At 31.4% G+C, this 18934-nt stretch overlaps 1 long non-coding RNA gene across 1 annotated transcript in view; it reads left to right on the top strand.

The window, feature by feature from the left end:
• The first annotated feature begins 1873 nt into the window (after positions 1-1873).
• LOC127739378 (uncharacterized) overlaps positions 1874-18934 on the top strand; it is a 41617-nt gene continuing 24556 nt past the window's right edge. The window contains exons 1-2 of the long non-coding RNA XR_008000423.1: positions 1874-2027; positions 13223-13394. This is a non-coding gene — a long non-coding RNA (uncharacterized LOC127739378). The remainder of the gene's footprint in view (positions 2028-13222; positions 13395-18934) is intronic.

Genomic DNA, 18934 nt, shown 5'->3' with positions numbered 1-18934 from the left:
CTTAGACCATTGCTATAATTGTCATTCGTCGTCGTTACATTTTTCCAAATGTTCTCCTCAACCTCTGGACCAATTTGGAACAATTTATTCTCTGTAGAGTATATATGCTATAGTTCGGGCCTTTTATAGCTGATTCATTGTTGAAGGTCGAACGGTGCCCTATAGTTGTTAATTTCTGTGTCATTTGGTCTCTTGTGGAGAGTTGTCTCATTGGCAATCATACCACATCTTCTTTTTTATAATTATTTTCACTTAAGGTGTACCTGACTGGTAAAAATTACAATATAATCTTAATTTACTTAAAGAAAACTTGACATATTTACCTGATAGGTAAACATCATAGGAAAATCCTTAATTCGCTACCTAGACATGTTATCCTGACTACTTTCATAAATGTATTCACACTGATCGATAGATTTTGATTTTGTCAGTTTTTTGCACTTCCACGTTTTGAGTTTGCCTTGCAGTTCAATATGTTTGTTATACGTTTTCACTTTGAGTATCTGTACATGTTAAACTCAGTGGTCCGAAATCACAGTAGAATCTTTGTTTCACTAAATGTATACTTTGACATGTTTACTCACTGTGACTTTGAGATGAAGAAAAGCAAGAAAAGCGCTGTTCCTTTGCTTTTTGTGTTTTTTTATTGTTGCTATGCATGTACTGATGTTGTGTCATGGATGGATATCCCATATCCTTTGTTGTCCCCCGCGCAGGTATTTCTACAACGAAACCAGAAACTTATATGATAGGTTTATATCAGCAATGTCTTGGACGAGTTCGAAAATCAGTGACGATCAAATATTTTTAAAAGAGTAATTCCCCTTGAAAGCATTAATTATATGGAAAATTGCATCATTAGCTTTCTCATTTGTACAATTTTTGACAGATTTTCATAAAACTTATATCATATGTAAATATCAGCGATGTCTTGGGCGAGTTCGAAAAGCAGTGCCGACGAATTATTTTTAAAAGAGTTATGTCTCTTGGAAACATCAATTATAAGGAAAATATTCCATCGTTAGCGCTCTCATTATTAAAATTCATGTTAGATTTTTATGAAAATTATATCATGTCAATATAAGCAATATCTTGGACGAGTTCGAAAATCAGTGCCGATCAATTATTTTTGAAAGAGTTATGCTCCTTAGAAACATTAATAATTTGGAAAATGGCATCGCTAGCGCTCTCATGTGTCCTATTCTTACCAGATTTTTATGAAACTTTTATCATAGGTTTATATCAGTAATGTCTTTGACGAGTTCGAAAATCAGTGCCGATCAATTATTTTCAAAAGAGTTATGCCCCATGGAAACATTGATTATATGGAAAATTGCATTGTAAGTGCTCTTGCATGTACACATTTAGCAAGATTTTCATCTAATTCATATCAAAGGTAAATAACAGGAATGTCTTCATTTTCAAAAATAAGTGCCGGCCAAATATTTTTAATGATTTTCCCTTGAAAATATCAAATTTATCGGAAATTGCTCCCACGTCTTCAACTTTATTGAAAATTTTGCATTTTGATTCAATAGCATGTGAATAATCCTTAATCAAATGTGTTAGTTTTTATTAACGTAAACGTGTATATCTGTCTAGATTTAGTACAAGTATTCGTTTTAGATATTTAAAAATAATCTAAATTGTTTTCTGTAATCATGCGTTTCCATTACACGCACAGCTTGCGAAATACAACAGTTTTAACTTGGTTTACAAAATGACACCTACAATAGTTTAAAAAGTTAAAAGCTTTCAAGGATGCATGAATTTTTACCTAAAAATCTACGAAAACTTTAAAATCTACGAAGCAAAGAATGAATTTAAGATAGAAAAAAAACGAGATTGTAAACTCTCTCATATAAGTATCAATGCATGTCAGGTATAAATAATTTCCATTTCAAACATAAAACGTCTTCAGCAAAAACTACAGCAAAGTAAATGGTTATACCTTTTTCACGAATACTTTGATGAGACACATACACGTTGATTTCTGGAGGAAGTAATCATCCGAAAGCTAGGAAAAGGTAAGTGTTTGATTTTTCTTTAATGTATTTTTTTTTTGGCAACCCTTAACACAAGGCCGAAACAAAATATCTTCGGCTGTTTCCGCTAACTCTTCATATCACATATTTAGTGTAAATAAATTATGTTTTTATTATATGTGACCCACTATGACATTTCCAGACTTTTGGAGGTGAAATATCTTTGTGAGAAAGACGCCGTTAACTATATCAAAACATTACGTCAAATTTTGTATGGAAACAAACACATTTATTGCAATACTGAATTTTTCAGTTCATGATGCTTTTAGTTTTGCATATGAAATTTATGTAATTTTAAAGCTTTAAAATTAAGTTAGAGAACGAATCATGAACGTGAATAAGAAGATGCACGTTCTGCAAATTTTTAAAATTTAAAATCTGTGTAGCAAAAACATGTACTTTATATTCCGAATGCTTTTCACAGTTTTTAATTTTGTATGCCAACATTTGTATGAACAATGCAACCTCCCCCTGTATTCAATAATAAATGTATGTTTTACATAGGAGCAGCCAATAATAAGAATACAGTAATACACATTAAATCCTAGTAATGTTTATTAAAGTACCTTGGCTACTTTTGGTTTGATGGCAAACTATGCAAGTACATACATTCTGAAGTAGTTTCATGTCATTCTTTGAAGTGACAATTATTAGAACCTTAATAAATTGATAAAAATAAATCCAGATTCTCTGCTTTATAAATTTCCATCAATAGAATTATCAAGTACAACATATTAGTGTACCGGTTTAAATACATATATAAGACGTCATTTTGTAAACTAATTTAAAAAAAAAAAAAGGTCAAAGAACTATTTGTGTTATAGTAAATTTATTAAAATTTAAATTTGTATTTAAAATCGTTATAGATTGCTAAGCGCCCATAGAATACATTAATTTTGCACTAATAAACTAGTCCGTTTGTTTATCAAAAAGTCGCCATCGATACAATGTCTGATTATGTTTATTTAAAAAAAGGCAAGATTCTTAATACACTGGCTCTAATCTATTAGATTTATCTATTAATATATGCATTAAGGATCTTTGCTTTTTTTAATATTCTATATTCAATATATTAATGATCTATTCAACCAGGTCCCATCTTTATTTAATAAATTTTGATGATTTAATTTGAAACCAGACACAGATCATGCTCCCGCTACATACATGGAGATAAGTTCTACAAAAACTGTATTAACGATGTAAATTACAATTTGATATGATTGTGTCTGAAAGAAACATTTAATGAGGGGCGTAAAGGGGCGGTATCTGCACGGAAGAACGCGAAAAGAAATTGCCATTTCACGATGAAAGAACGATTAAAAATTTCTTGCACGTTGATCTTTTTACCGATTTCACGAAACGGTGAATAACGAACCTTTTTCACGGATGCACGTGAAATAAAAATGGCAAAGCACGTTGCAAGAAAATAACCCTTTACCACCCTCTTTAATGCCACTACATTTAATATTTCGTCATTTGTGAAAAATTCAAAGAAAATCAGATTCCCGATGATAGATAAACTGATAAAATACATAATAATCTCTGCCTGAAGATTAAGTTTTTGTTTGTAAACTGTAGAAGGCACTACCCGAGAAATCCATCCACCCTGTATGCATTAGTTCACTACAACTGACAATGTTCAACATTCTGTCATTTGTCTAAAGTTTTAGAAAAAACCAAAAACCAGTGATATTAATATGTACACCTAATTCATATGAACAAGCACCACTGGTGTTAAACTGATCACCGTAACTGCAGTTACGGTGATCCCAACATGGCGGAGCCCAAAACAGGTAAAATCGTCTTTTTCTAATTTCTCCGTGTACACGCATTGTTATAAAGAATTACTCAGCCGCTAGGTTGATATGTACGGTATTGTTGTATATGTGTGTTCTTAATATCATATGTGACCATGTAACCGAAATAATAGCCATTGAAAATTTACGGAAGATCATCGTCACTCCTTGAATTTTGTTTGTTATGATAGTGGTAACTTGATTATTAGATAGTCGTAACTTTTACATGATTATAGTATTTTGTCAGTGATTATCGTAACTTTCTCTATATGCTGATGGGCGACCGTATATAAATCGTGTTTGAATAATTTACTAACTTATTTTTTGCTTTGTAGATATAGTCTTTATATTTTACAAGTCATAATTTCTGGTAAATGTTCATCATGAACAAGGAGAGGCAAACATTGTCCATGTTCACACATTATTAATGGAAACTATAATGTTTAAATTACGTTCGTTTTCAAGTAAAGATATGCTTTAGGTCACGATATCTTATTTTCCTGTAAATCTCGTTCCTTTTTCAAACACGTTTTTTTGTAATCGGAATGTTGTATTAGTTCCTTTGGTGTGGGTAGGTAATGTGTGCGCCAATACTGCGTCTGCACTAGACATAAAAGAACACATATAGCGCATATAACTTACGAAAAAATGAAGTTACTAAGAGTGTTAAATAAAGATATTGTGGCGGAATCGTTTTTTATTATATTCAAAATTATGTTTAGGGTGGCTTGTTTCTATTTCCAATTTATTTCAGTCGTTTTTAATTGCTTACATGTTCGTATCCACGGTAAACTAAAAAGTGTAGTTGATTTTTATTGGTTAATCAATAAGGACTCTCGGTGTTTTACATAAAATAAATGATTGAAAGCTTTTCTTTTCTTCTCGGTAGTAATCAATAGATATTTAGATTAAAGTATTTTCGAGTGCACCTTTATATACAAGTTTGTATTGAAGTACGCGGTTGATTAAAGTTGTTATTTCTTTACCTGTAATTAGTATATGAAGTAGATATTTTATTATTTCGGCCGTTTGATCGTATAATGACAAGGTCTGTTTAAGACATAATCAACATTTTGGTTTGAATAAAACCGCCGTTGTTTATTTATATTATTAAGGTTCCACTAAAGTCAAAATCTAGGACACTTCATAAACATCTAAACTTTGCCTGTATTTTTAAACTCAAAATGCATAAAGTCCTAAATTATGGAAAGATATCTTCATTTAACATACTTAACATATACACACTGTGTAAATTGTAAATACAGTTGAAATTGTTATGCTGTGGCCAAACCGGTTCTTGGGGGTGAACACTAAATTTTCCAAAAAGTCTGAAGGCCTACGAGACGACTTAATTTGATTAAAATTGTAATGAACGAATACTGTAACATGTAATGCAGTACAAGCTAATGTTGTTTTGTCACATAAATATGTTACAATGGCATATTTGTCCAATTTCTGTATTGTACCTTCGATATTCGTTCACTTAGATACATGAAATTAACTTAAACTCGTAAATCAATACATTTTCTGAAAAATCAACATTAGCTTGTACTGCATTACTTGTAACAGTATTCGTCCATACCAATTTTAAACAAATTTAGTCGTCTAGCAGGCTTCCAGATTTTTTTGAAAATTTAGTGTTCACCCCAACAACGGGTTTGGCCACAACATAACAATTGCAAGTTTATTTACAATTGACACAGTGTGTATATGTTAAGTATGTTTAAATGAAGATATGATTATATAGTTTTGGACTTTATTCATTATTGGTTGAAAAATACAGGCAAAGTTTAGATGTTTATGAAGTGTTCTATATTTTGACTTTAGTGGAACCTTAAGGGCTTACCGGTTTATTATACCCCGATGTATGAATAAGACACTGCAACTTGGTTTGAGTAAAACCGATATGCTTTATTTCTCAGTGTGATTCTTCGTTACTTTATTTTATCCTGTTTATCTAAAGTCCCCCTCTAAATATAGAGTCTAATTCCACAGCGTGCTTTAGTAATAATTGAGTTAGAGAGTTTTTGTGTTTCGGGGTTTTGAATTTAATATTTAATGAGATTTCGATAAAGTTCGATAATTTAGGGTGTTTACGGTAGAATTCGGTTTGTTAAGAAGCCGTTGATATTCATCTAACATTTTTTTTATGAACTTTTACATTATTTTACAATGCAATATTTTGACAGACTTTTTTGAGTGCTCTGTTTTATGTGTACATTGTTGACTTTGGTACTTCATATTGTTATTGCAATTTATATGTGTTGATATTTTGAGAGACCTTATTAAATTATAAAAATTTACTTATCTTGATCTCTTCAGCCATGGGGACTCAGGGCCCGGTGGGTCGAACCTTTATGCGAGGCTAACAGACGGTTTACAATTTAAAGTCGGAATTATCAAGTAGATTTGTGTTTCGGAAATTAATTATTTCCGAGCCATAAGATCAATTACGCGTGATTTGATATAATTGTCCGATTGCAGGTATTCAATTAACAGTTAACTTATATAGATATTGAAGTCAAAGTCCGTGATCAGTATCAGAGTATACGTATTGTTCGAGTAGATTGTATATCTAAACACACGATAAAAAGGAGCTCATAAGTATAATGTAGAAAATACGTGTAGCTTTAGATGCTGAGTTAACATTACGGACTTTACCAAATAAAATACACAGAAAATAAAAAAAAGGATATTTGATACATAGAAAATATAGTAAGATCGAACCGTCTCCTGTTACAATATAATGGAATTTCAAACTATAATTTAGTATAGCTTTAACGTTAGGATACATTATATTCTTAATATCGTTGACATGTGGTTGTCTCGAATAGTATACCAATATTTGTATAAATGATCATGAAAAATTACAAACTTTCCTTATGTTGAAAAAATATTTCGATCATGAATGTTATTTACGCGTTTGTTGTTATCTTTACACAACATTTTTAAATTAAATATTCCTTTATCAGAGGTTTCTGACTAAATCAGTTACTTTGATCATAGACATAATTTATACAGTTACGATTATCTTTCAAGTTATTTGTCCACAAGTTACGACTATCTTCTTTTGGAGTTACGATGATCTTCCTTAAATTTTCAAAGGCTATTATTTCGGTAATAAGGTCACATATGATATCAAGAACACACACATACAACAGTACTGTACATATCAACCTAGCGGCTGAGTAATTCTTTATAACAATGCGTGTACACGGAGAAATTACAAAAAGACGATTTTACCTGTTTTGGGCTCCGCCATGTTGGGATCACCGTAACTGCAGTTACGGTGATCAGTTTAACACCAGTGAAGCACTAAGCATTATATAAAAAAATCAAGCTTGAAAACTGTAGGCGGAAACAGTGGTAACCATGTAACCTGCATGCCAAAAAATACCAGAAAATAAAAAAAAGTTAAACTATACACATGATATATGTGCACTAACACCCTATACAATATACAACTTCTAGCTTGATCAATTCAGGACGGATAAACCGGACAAATTATGTGCTTCACATACCTAACATTATCATGATTACATATATAAAATAAAAAATTGACGCAGTTCAACAAGATCTTATAGACTATATATATATAAAGATGGTATCAAAAGGATTTCCCAGATGAACGTCATCTTCGATATCTATGGAGGGTTTACAGCTAAAAATTGTCGAAAATTCCGGTCCAAGGGCACAGGGCGATGATGAGACCCCCTTGATCTCTCAATCTTCTCAATATTACATGTATTATGCAGATAGTTAGTTAATATACAGATACAAACGAAACCAAAATGAATTTGGGTAAACTTTCGTGTCTTCTATGTTTACGAAGGGCTCAAAGTGCCAGTTTGATATTCAAACTATACAGTGAAAACCTATTGGAGACCGCTTAAATGACGGCGAGACCCCCTGGTCGGTCAATGTCTACAAAATTCGCCGATCTTTTAGATTATGTATATATAAAGATGGCATCAAAAGGATTTCCAAGAAGAACGTCATCTTCGATATCTACAGAGCGCTTAAATTGTCACTTTTCAGCTAAAAGTTGTCGAAAATTCAGGTCAAAGGGCACAGGGCGATGGTGAGACTCCCTTGATATCCTAATCTTCCAAATATAATGCAGAAAGTTAGGTAATATAAAGTTACAAACGAGACCAAAAGGAATTTGTGTAAACTCCTTGTCTTCTATGTTTACAGAGGGCTCAAAGTGCCAGTTTGATATTCGAAATGTATAGTGAAAACCTACCAGAGACCGCTTAAATGACGGTGAGACCCCCCTGGTCATTCAATGTCCACAAAATTCGACGATTTTTTAAACCATGTATATATAAAATTGGTATCAAACGAATTTTCCAGAAGAATTATATCTTCGATATCTACGGAGGGCTTAAATTGTCACTTTTGAACTAAAAATTGTCGAAAATTCATTTCAAAGGGCACAGGGCGATGGTGAGACCCCTTGATCTCTCAATCTTTCCAATATTATGCAGATAGTTAGTTAATATAACGATACAAACGAGACCAAAAGAAAATTGGGTAAACCTCTTGCCTTCTATGTTTACGGAGGGCTCAAAGTGCCAGTTTGATATTCAAAATGTATAGTGAAAACCTACCAGAGACCGCTTAAATGACGTTGAGACCCCGCTGGTATTTCAATATCCACATATTTTATCGGACTCGCTTTGATATCCTCATTAAACCAAAGACTTTAAAATTGGTATTTCCTGCTGCTCCGCTGAGCACACGTCATTAAGAAATAAGAGCTAAGACTGGTCGGCTCGGAGTCAGAATAATGTGTCCGGGTAAGGTGACATGTTTCTAGCGGACTGTAAGTATGTTACCTTGTGAACTAGCACGTTAAAACTCCGACTCTTCGTGTCTTTCTAGTACAAAACAGGGCAAATATTCATATTACATTACACTACAAAAGTCCAAAAGTCTGAAAAGACCAATTTTTGTCTTGATTTGCATGAAAAAGTACTCGACATTCTCCAAATGTATGACTTGTGTCTTAATTTTTCTCGACAAAGTCCCATTTATATTAAATTTGTATGAAATTTACTCGACAAATTCTCGACACTCTGAATATGGTCTTAGAATTTCTTGACAAATTCTTGACATTTGAATACTGTCATGAAATTTCTCGACAGATTCTCAAGATTCTTATTTTTACTCAGTATGGCTTGACATATTATGAACATTTTGAATTGTGTCTTAAATTTACTTGACAATTCTGAGTTTTACAAATCATGACCAATATACATGATATAACTTTATCTTTATTTCTCTTTAAAAATGTACTGCTGTTTCAGTTAAGCTTGTTACAACAAAAACAAAAGTTGGGCATGAAACATAATTGAAAATTTGGGTATATAAATATTTCTATAAATACAAATATGGCTATGAAATTTAAAGTATTACCAATACAAATTTTGGTATGTAAATAATTACAAATGTTGATTCCTAAATCTTATAAATAATTGCTAAATGATTAAAACCAATCATACTGTAGACATATTTCATTCTACATGCATAATATTCAATATTAATGTTGTAAATACGACGCAAACATAACGCGGGAACGTCACTTATTTCTTATATTGTAACGTAAAGACTTTGTGACGTGTCACTTGTATACTTGAGCATTCTATAGATCGATTACAAATTATAACATGTAGAACGTTTTCTTCTTTTATTCACGTATTCTCGACAATTAATATGGCAAATAAACAATTTTTGTACCAAAATGTGGTTTTTATAAATAGCAAATTATTATTGTATCCGAATTCTTCCAAGGATTTGTATAGTCTTACTATACAAATCCTTGATTTAACAGAAAAAAAAGTGTGTAATGTCATCTGTTGCAATATATATTAAGTATTACACGTGGACAGGATGTTCCCCATACAATTAAGGTATTCCAAATACGTTATACACACCCCAGGGTACTAGCGACTGTCATATGGAAAATTACTGCTTTACCTGTAATCAAGTTTGTTGATAGATGAAAATAAAAATCATCATTTTAATTGAAACATTTTGAATTAAAATGGATTTTCTTCATCAAAAATTATGAAGTGAAATAATTTAACATAAAAACGAATTGGATAATTTCCCAAAGATTAAAAAAAAACTATTATCTACTCCAGGAATAATAGAAAACTGTATTTATAAAGGGTCCCATCAACATTGGTCTTATGAAATGGATCTAAAACAGACACGCATAATTAAGATCTAAACATTTATTGTGTTCTATGATTTCTTGAGAAAAAAATCAGGAAGAAAGTATAACAAATATTTAGTTTTGATAAAAAATTATGAAATTCAACACTCAATTTTGAATAAATAATCTTTTTTTTGTTCTAAAAAAATGAATAAGTTTTTAAATCAAGATGGGAACAAATTCTTGGTCCCAAAGGAAAGTCCCACTCCCCTTTTTAGCCACACTCACGCACAAGATGAATGGTTTATCTAGCTAAAATTACAGCACGAATATCGCCTCTAACACAATTTTGTGACCATTTAGTTTTGTTGTTGCATGAAATTTATTTTCATTGTTATAGTATATTATCAATATTTCGTTAAAACTTTATTTTGCGTAAATTATATTTTCCATAAAGATTACACCTTCCGCCCTTTACATATATACATTAAAATATATGTCATTTATTTCTCTACATATTTTAATTAATCACATAAATATGTTAGGATGGTCCTAGGACAATATTAGGTAGGACTGTCCTAAGATAGCTTTGTTTTACGTCCTAAGACATGTCTAAGACACGTCCTGAGACCATCAAAAATTATGTCCAAGACAGCTCTTATGAAATGTCCTAGGATACTTTCATTGACATGGCCCCGACCAATAAGACACGAATGTCCTATAGCCCCTTTCTAAATTTATAATCCAAGCAAAAACAATGGCATGTGCCATTCGCGCGCATGTAGAAATACAAGCACCAAAATACCAACGGAAAACGTATACATAAAAACTTTGTTGGTGCATCATGGTTATAACATTCATACAGATAAAAAAAACTGTATTCACACAGAGGTAAAGTATTGATTATAAAAACGAGGTTGAGATGAGGGGCATATCTCATGAGTGTAAAAAAGAAATAATTTCATTTTTCTAGAATTGTGTTTGGAGGTCTAAAGTCAGCCTTTAAAAAGAAAAGTATGTTGTCTAGATGAAAACATAAGGGTATCAGAATGACCAAATTGGAAAGTTTCATAAAAAGCAATCATATTAAATTAATATATAGAATTTTAGAAAGTTCAACACAAAGTTCGAATGCAGTTGCCAAAAACTGAATTTAAATTGTACCAAATTCGAAAGTCTGATAGCCTATATAACTTATGTGGCACTTTATTTGAAACCCAAGAGCATCTATTCTATTATTGTTATAAAATTCAAAACTTCATTGAAGAAATGAAAAGATTGCTATCTCTGTCCATAGATATAACGCTTACCTGTTTGTAAAAAAGGATTACTGGGTATAATCAAGATCTTGATAAAACGCAAATAAATATTGGAAATTTTATAGTGTTTACAGAAAAATTTAGTTTTTTGAAAGGTCGGCAATAAAACAAGATTATATTTCTTGATTTGCGAGTTCTGAATTTATAATGTAGAATTTAGAATTTTGAATTATGAATGACCCTTCTCCATGTTCTCGGCTGTCGTAGTCATGGCTCTTTTTGGTTTCAGAGAGATTCGGTACTCTACGTCGGCTTTCGTAATCACATACGTATTGATTTTTTTTTAAAGTACACATGCATTTTTCTAGCGCTGAGTTATTACATACAGCTAATAAATTTGAAATAGACAGAATTTCTGTTTCACCAACATATTACATCGTGAGAACATGAATACAATTTTGTGTTTTGCAATTGGATGTAATATATATGTTGTTTTCTTTTTTTTTTGTGATTGTGCTGACGAATTGGTGTTTCAATGTCAGCGACTTTGCAACTCTTACAGTTGTCTCTTCCGCATGGTTTATAATCTCCTATTTTCGATGTCTCGTGTTTAGATACTTTGGATGAATATCTTTCAACTATTGTCCACAAATACTCGCGTCTTATTGAAAATGATCCTTACTTAAAAGAGATTCTATCACCTCCCTAACCGGACACAAAAACCTCAAAGATATATAGCCATAAAACAAGTTCAACCAACCATTTTTTCTTAAAATGTCATGTACCAAGCCAAGAATATGGCAGTTGTTATCGAATAGTTTGTTTTGATTTGTGACCCTGATTTGTTTTCGCTTAATCGATTTATGACTATTGAAAAGCGGTATACTACTGTTGCCATTATTTATATCGCAAATGTTAAAACACCGCTAAAATGACAACATTAAATAAAGGCAACAGTAGTATACCGGTGTTCAAAAGTCACATATCAATTTAGAGAAAACAAATCCGGTTTAAAAACCTAAATCTAGGGGAACACATCAACTATAAGAGGACAACAAAGGAACAACAGGAACACCGAAGTGCAACAAAAACAAACATTAAGTGACAGTACAAATAATTGGAACATACCTGTAGTGATCTGAAAATAGCGGGAAAAGTCTCAAGAGTAGAAACAAACGAGTTGTTTCACATGCGAAATCTAAAATTTACATAAATAACCATCATCTATATAATAAATAACCATGATAACTAGTATTCTTAGCAAATTTATGAAAAGATCTGCTTTCCTGCTGCATAAATGTCAATAAACTAGAGGAGTAAATATAATAAATGTTCAGATGATAATATGTTATGACGGAATGCAACTAGCGCATTTCAAGGTTGTTTTCTTTTTTGTCTTATAACAAATCTTGTTGTATCACGATTGCTGGGTATTTCGTGTATCTCGTTTTAGCACGGTAGTTGATTTAAGTGTATTGCGGACTTTTGTAGTTTTCCATTTTACCATAGAGTGTCTGTTTTTCTTCAATCTGCGATTTTCTATAACCCCATAGTATTTTTTGTCTTTTTGAAACGTTTTTCCACAAATTAGAATGATGAATATGATTTGGAAAAACAAAATCGGTAATGACGAAAAAAGGAATTAAATCTGTTTAAGTGAAACATTAGAAATTACAAATTATGACTAAATTAAAAAAAAATGCATAAATGATCCGAATGAGATCGTATTGGTGTAGTTTAAGATTGAAGTTGAAATACATTTCAAACGGTTGTTCGACAAGTGTAACCTTTTTGTTATTCAAATATGCTGCTTTTTATATAATTGTTGAAAAATAAAGATTATGTTGCACATACAAAAATACCTGGAGTAGAATGGTAACATTTTATTACTTTTTTACAATACCTTCACCACATCTTTGATTTAACATAATACCCCTTAGAGTGCAATTGTTTTTGCAGGTATATTGTAGGAGACAATGCACCGTATAATTGTGTTTATTATATGCACTGTTTTGAAATGTACAGTCAATGGGTGTCCACTTGTATGTAGCTGCACGGACACGACGGTTGATTGCAAGAATAGAAATCTAGCAACAGTGCCGTCTGAAATTCCCAATTCGACACCCGTATTGTGAGTAGTGACATTTTAGTTTTTAGTTTACCTATATAGTAATATGCTATAATATAAACAATGCTATTAGTTTCAGTGCACGTGAATCATATTTTGGACATGCGCTTTAAAACAAATATATTGATTATACCGAAACTTAACGTTTAAGTATTCAAATGAGGGGGAGATACCAAGGGGTAATCAAAATAATGAGGCAATAAAATCAGACAACACAATGAAAAAAAATACAACTGATAGACAAACACCTTTCCACAAAATTTACACAAAATACCTAAAGGGCCATTAGCTGTCAAAATCTTGTTCACCGATCTGACTCAAATTCTCATATTTGATTTATAACATACTAAAATTTATATATAAATAAACAGGTAACAGTGCATGGACTCGATGATATATATCATCATTTCGTGTGTATTTTAGTCTGGACGCCATTCAAACAATCATCGAGATGACCTCCGGAGCCTGCCGATGGTCATATAACCTGATATAAACATAAACATAAATATAAATAGATAGCGACCTCGTGCAATTGAACTGTTCTATGTCTGTTTGATTTTTATGTTATAAGTTTAAAAATAGAATGTTAATCATCGTTTTTACCCGTATAAGAATGAGTTTTGTGGATTAATATGTCAACGAAATGGTCACCTTTGTTTCACTTTGAATGTTGATATTATTTTCATTTTAATGGCTTAACATGACTAATACATGCGTAACCAATCTCTTGCTAATATGTTAAATTGAAGGTCATATGAATACAGATTCAATGAGGTTGAACATGTTGAATCATTAACTTGCATGTGAATAATTCATCTTCGAGGTTATTTTGACAAAATGCAAGTAAACTGGCTGCTAAAAGCGAATTGCTGTTTCACTTTCATTAATGATCAGTCGAGGCAAATAGGAAATACCATAATATTATGAAATTTCATAATTTAATTGAAATATAGGATCAAAGTGGATTTGTCTCTGACATGGGAGACATGGGAGATGACAATGTTTGTCGTAAACGAAGTTGAAAGGAAGACAACTCATTATTATAATAAGTTATATAAAATAGAAAGTTGTATAACAAACTCCCATTTTCCTATGCTGTTTACGTTTCTTCATTTTCTAATTAGCTCATGCTTTTTTTTAAATATGTAGATTATTATCTTTACAGTATATTTGAAATAGGCTTTTTCGTCGTCCTGCCAGTGTTACATAATATAATTACATGATACCAAGAAATATTATGTTTCTATTTAGTTTGTAGCTTGTCTTGAACAATTAAATCCTCACCCTTGATATTTGCCACTGGATATTAAGTAATGAATATCCACCAATCACTGAAACAATTTGTCTCCAAATATCTTAGTGACTTAAGGAAGAATACATAGAAGCCGAATGCCTAAGTCGAACTTTAAAATTGAATATTAAACAGGAAATAAATTAATAACCGATGTTCAATTAATAATAGTTATTTCATGTCGGAAAAAATCGAGAAATTTACATGTAGGAATTTATGGATCTGGGTTGGAATTACGAGTATTATTACACACATTGAGTATATAAATCAGACTTGACTGAAGATTATTTAAAGTTGGATGTTATTGACAAGAAAGAATCATTTTGTTTGATACTAGTTTATCAGTCTACGACATAGCAATAATGCACGTGGAGGTCAATTGCGAGTTTATATTCAATTTATAAATTCTGTAAACAAATTATAGACGGCAAATAATGCACATTCACAGAAACATGTTTCTAAAAACACTGTAAAATCGGTTATAAATCTAACAACGGGAGATTAACAATCAATTTCTTTACAAAAACTGATAACTGCAGTATGACAATAATTGTTACGTCCTGTCAATAGCCTGTGTAAAAATCGGCATTACAATTCTATGCGATTGAGGCGGATATTTCATGCTTCACAGATGAAATTTGTAGAATTATGGGTGCCAGTCAAAATTGCAACACAAAGTATTTATACATTTCATTTTTTTTATGGCATAGAGATATAAACACATTTTGTAAATAACCTATTGTTATTTGGGAAAATCTTTACTCAGCATAAATTGATCGGAGAAAATTTGTTCACTACATTCCAGTTAAATTGGAAACTATTTGTACATTTAAAAGCTTATTATGTGCATATTTCTACATACATTTGTCAGATATTTCTATAAGAAAAAAATCATAAAATGATTTTATACTTTTTCTTAAGTTAATGCAGGATAAAACTTAAAAGTATTGACTAAAATCAGTTATATCAGTTGAAACCAAAGAATAAGGAATGGTGTCTCATTCTTCAGGGCAATCCTACGTCATGATATCACGTATTGAAGACTTCTGATCAGGCAAAATACATTATTTTTATCAAATTGACATTTCAAGCTACTTACAATAACAGAACTACTCATGATTTATCATAATAAATCAGAAAAAAATCTAAGAAAATCAGTAATAATAAATAATAATAAAATTCTTTATTTAACGAAGGTAACACATTTAACAATGACATGTTAATCTTCCATGAGGCCTTCAAAAACTATTAATACAAATAGAAAAGAGAAAAATAAAATAAAAATACATACAAAATAAAATACATAATACAGTTAAATATAGCAGCTTAAATATTGAATAAGTACATATGCATTCAATAGAAGAAGAAAAATACATCAGTTTCGTGCATCTTTATTCTGTTCAGTTAGAAAATAGTTTGAACAGTTGGTCTTAAATGTATCTAAATTATCTATTTCTTTATAATAAATATTATTTGGTAAATTATTCCAGGTAATAAAACCAGAATATTTAAATGTTCTTTTTAAAAAATCATAATTAGGTCTTGGTACATGAAGAAGTCCTGATGTTGTCGACCTAAGACAATAATTATAAAGATCAGCACAAGCAGTAAATTTAATAGATAGATAATCAGGTTCTAGACCATTCATACATTTAAACATTAACACAGCTTAAACATAGTGTATCCTCGTAAATATAGTCATCCATGCAAGTTTTTTACATTAATGTTGATTGAAAATCAAAAGAAACAGATAAAACTAATATTGCAGCACGTTTTTGGAGCTTATGTATCCTCTCCAGATTTCTGTTTGTGGTAAGACCCCATACTGTACAACAGTAGTCAATAATGGGTAATATATAGCTGTTGTAAAAAAGAATAAGACCCTTTAATGGTAAATAACGTTTCAACCTTTTTTAGTACTGCCATTAGAGTGGAAATGAGGTGATGGGAATGTCTTTTTCTGTCGATTACAGGTAGAGAAATGCATCATTTGTATCAGATACTTTGATAACGGGTTTGATAAATTAAAATGATTTTCATATTTTGATTTCATTCATTTTAATTTTAGTTAGAGAATTTATCTGGCTCAGTCATTTCAGATAAAATCAAAACCAATTTGAAAAAAAGTATTCCAAGGAGAAGACAAAAAACGTCGACTGCGTATACACAAGGGATCCGTATCTAATACGTTCTTCATATGCATATTTATGGTTCGACAACACAATGGAGTAAACACTTGTACAGAAATAGCCATATGATATTAATCATATTATAATTCAAAATGTAAACATAGATAATTAGGAATGTGATTTTCTTTGGTTCACATCTGTGTTTGTTGATAATGTTATCGGTAGGCACCTGCTGGGAGTGATGTACTTTCTGATAATTTAACGAAATGTATACAAAACCAGTGACACATGCTAACTGCGGGTCTATAGTAGTATATAAATAAACTCATCATAATATACTATATTGGAATAGGAACAGACTTAAAAGAAATAAAATTTGAAGATATACATGAACTGCTTAACATGCTTCATATGGGTTTTATTTGAAATCTAAATACCGTGCAAATGACAATTTGTCTACATAAAATGTTCATACGTGTTTATGTATATACAGTCCGCCAAAAGTTAAGCACCACCTACATTGTATTTTTATTTCATCGAAATGTTTTTCATTTTAAAAAATCAATTATTCATCGAAAAAGAGAAACATGCATGTGGCAATTTTTCTAATATATACCAAAAACAAACCATCAACTTAAGATTGTTTATTTATGTAGGTTTTATGTAGATATAGGAAGATGTGGTATGAGTGCCAATGAGACAACTCTCCATCAAAATAACAATTTATAAAAGTAAAACATTATAGGTCAATGTACGGCCTTCAACACGGAGCCTTGGCTCACACCGAACAACAAGCATGTAAGTTTGGCGTTCATAGAAAAAGTATAAATTAAACAAATCAGAAACGGAATTAAAGTTCCACTGGGATTTTATTTTTTTACAACAATTAATCACCTCATATAGTTATTTTTTTTACAAATAATCTTTGGTATGTTAGGCAAATGTCATGTTAATATTTGAGTAATTAGGATGTGTAATCACCCCTCTTCCGGTACAGTTCCATAACACGGCGTATCATACCCTGTACAAGCCGTATACTCTTGCTATGGGCTCTCGAAGTCTTTTACGGTGTCGTTATTTACTTGTAGCAGGTTCCTATATAGCTACTTTATGTAGGAACTTTGAAAGGCAATTTACAATGTATTTATTCCGGAGAATATGAGTATTTGGACCATACGCGTATACTGCTGTTCGGTGTGAGACAAGGCTTCGTGTTGAAGGCCGTACTTTGACCTATGATTAATAATATTTTATACTTTGTTACTTGCATGAAGTATTATCTTATTGCCGCTCATACCACAAATCTTCTTATTTATATCTCTAAAAGTTTGCGAGAATTATTCGTTTACCCAGCAATATGCTGCAATTTTCTTTATTTAAGTTAGGTAATTCAATTTGAGATTCCAAATGTATTTATCCATAAAATGTTTTCACTGTGTTGTCGTCCCAAAACTCGTGAAATATTTGCCAATGGACGTTAGACAATCATCGTACAATAAGCTTATGTCTGTCAACATATATATTTTACAAGAAAGTACTTTTTCATACAACATTAAACTTTAGTGGAAAGTATTTTGTAATAACAATTCAAAAAGAGCTCAACACATATCATATTAGTTAGATTATGGCAAACATTTACCAAAAGATGAAAAGTTATGTCTCGATTATTGGGGTTAAGTCAATTTTTGCTTACTGGATATATAGTTGGGATCAGATTGCATCCCATTGCTACATCATATTACTAAAAAAGAACTACCCATTCTAGCGTTTGTGTGTCCATTCATTTATAATTTGTAAGAAGAGTTTCTCAACCTATGTATAAATGTCTGTTATAGATGTTCACTTGACTACTAGCCAATGCGTTTGCCAGTTTCCTTTATTTGAGCAGGGATTCCGTTCACCCTTTACTCTTGCTATGGGCTCACGAAATCTTATACGGTGTCCGGACCATATGAGTATTAGGACCATACGCGTATATGGTCATCTGCTGTTGTGTGCTCATTGGACGGCTTGTTTGTCACTGTGACATATTCCCTATTTCAATTCTCAATTTTAACAAGACCATATGCTTCTTTTGCAGGCACATACAGCACAAATCATTGTCTAACATATTGTCAAACTGT

This window comes from Mytilus californianus, unplaced genomic scaffold (assembly GCF_021869535.1).
Source record: "Mytilus californianus isolate M0D057914Y unplaced genomic scaffold, xbMytCali1.0.p SCAF_4, whole genome shotgun sequence".
In the NCBI taxonomy this organism is placed as follows: Eukaryota; Metazoa; Mollusca; class Bivalvia; order Mytilida; family Mytilidae; genus Mytilus; species Mytilus californianus.
The sequence above is the reverse complement of the archived record's forward strand: the minus strand, read 5'-3'. Positions and strand labels throughout refer to the sequence as shown.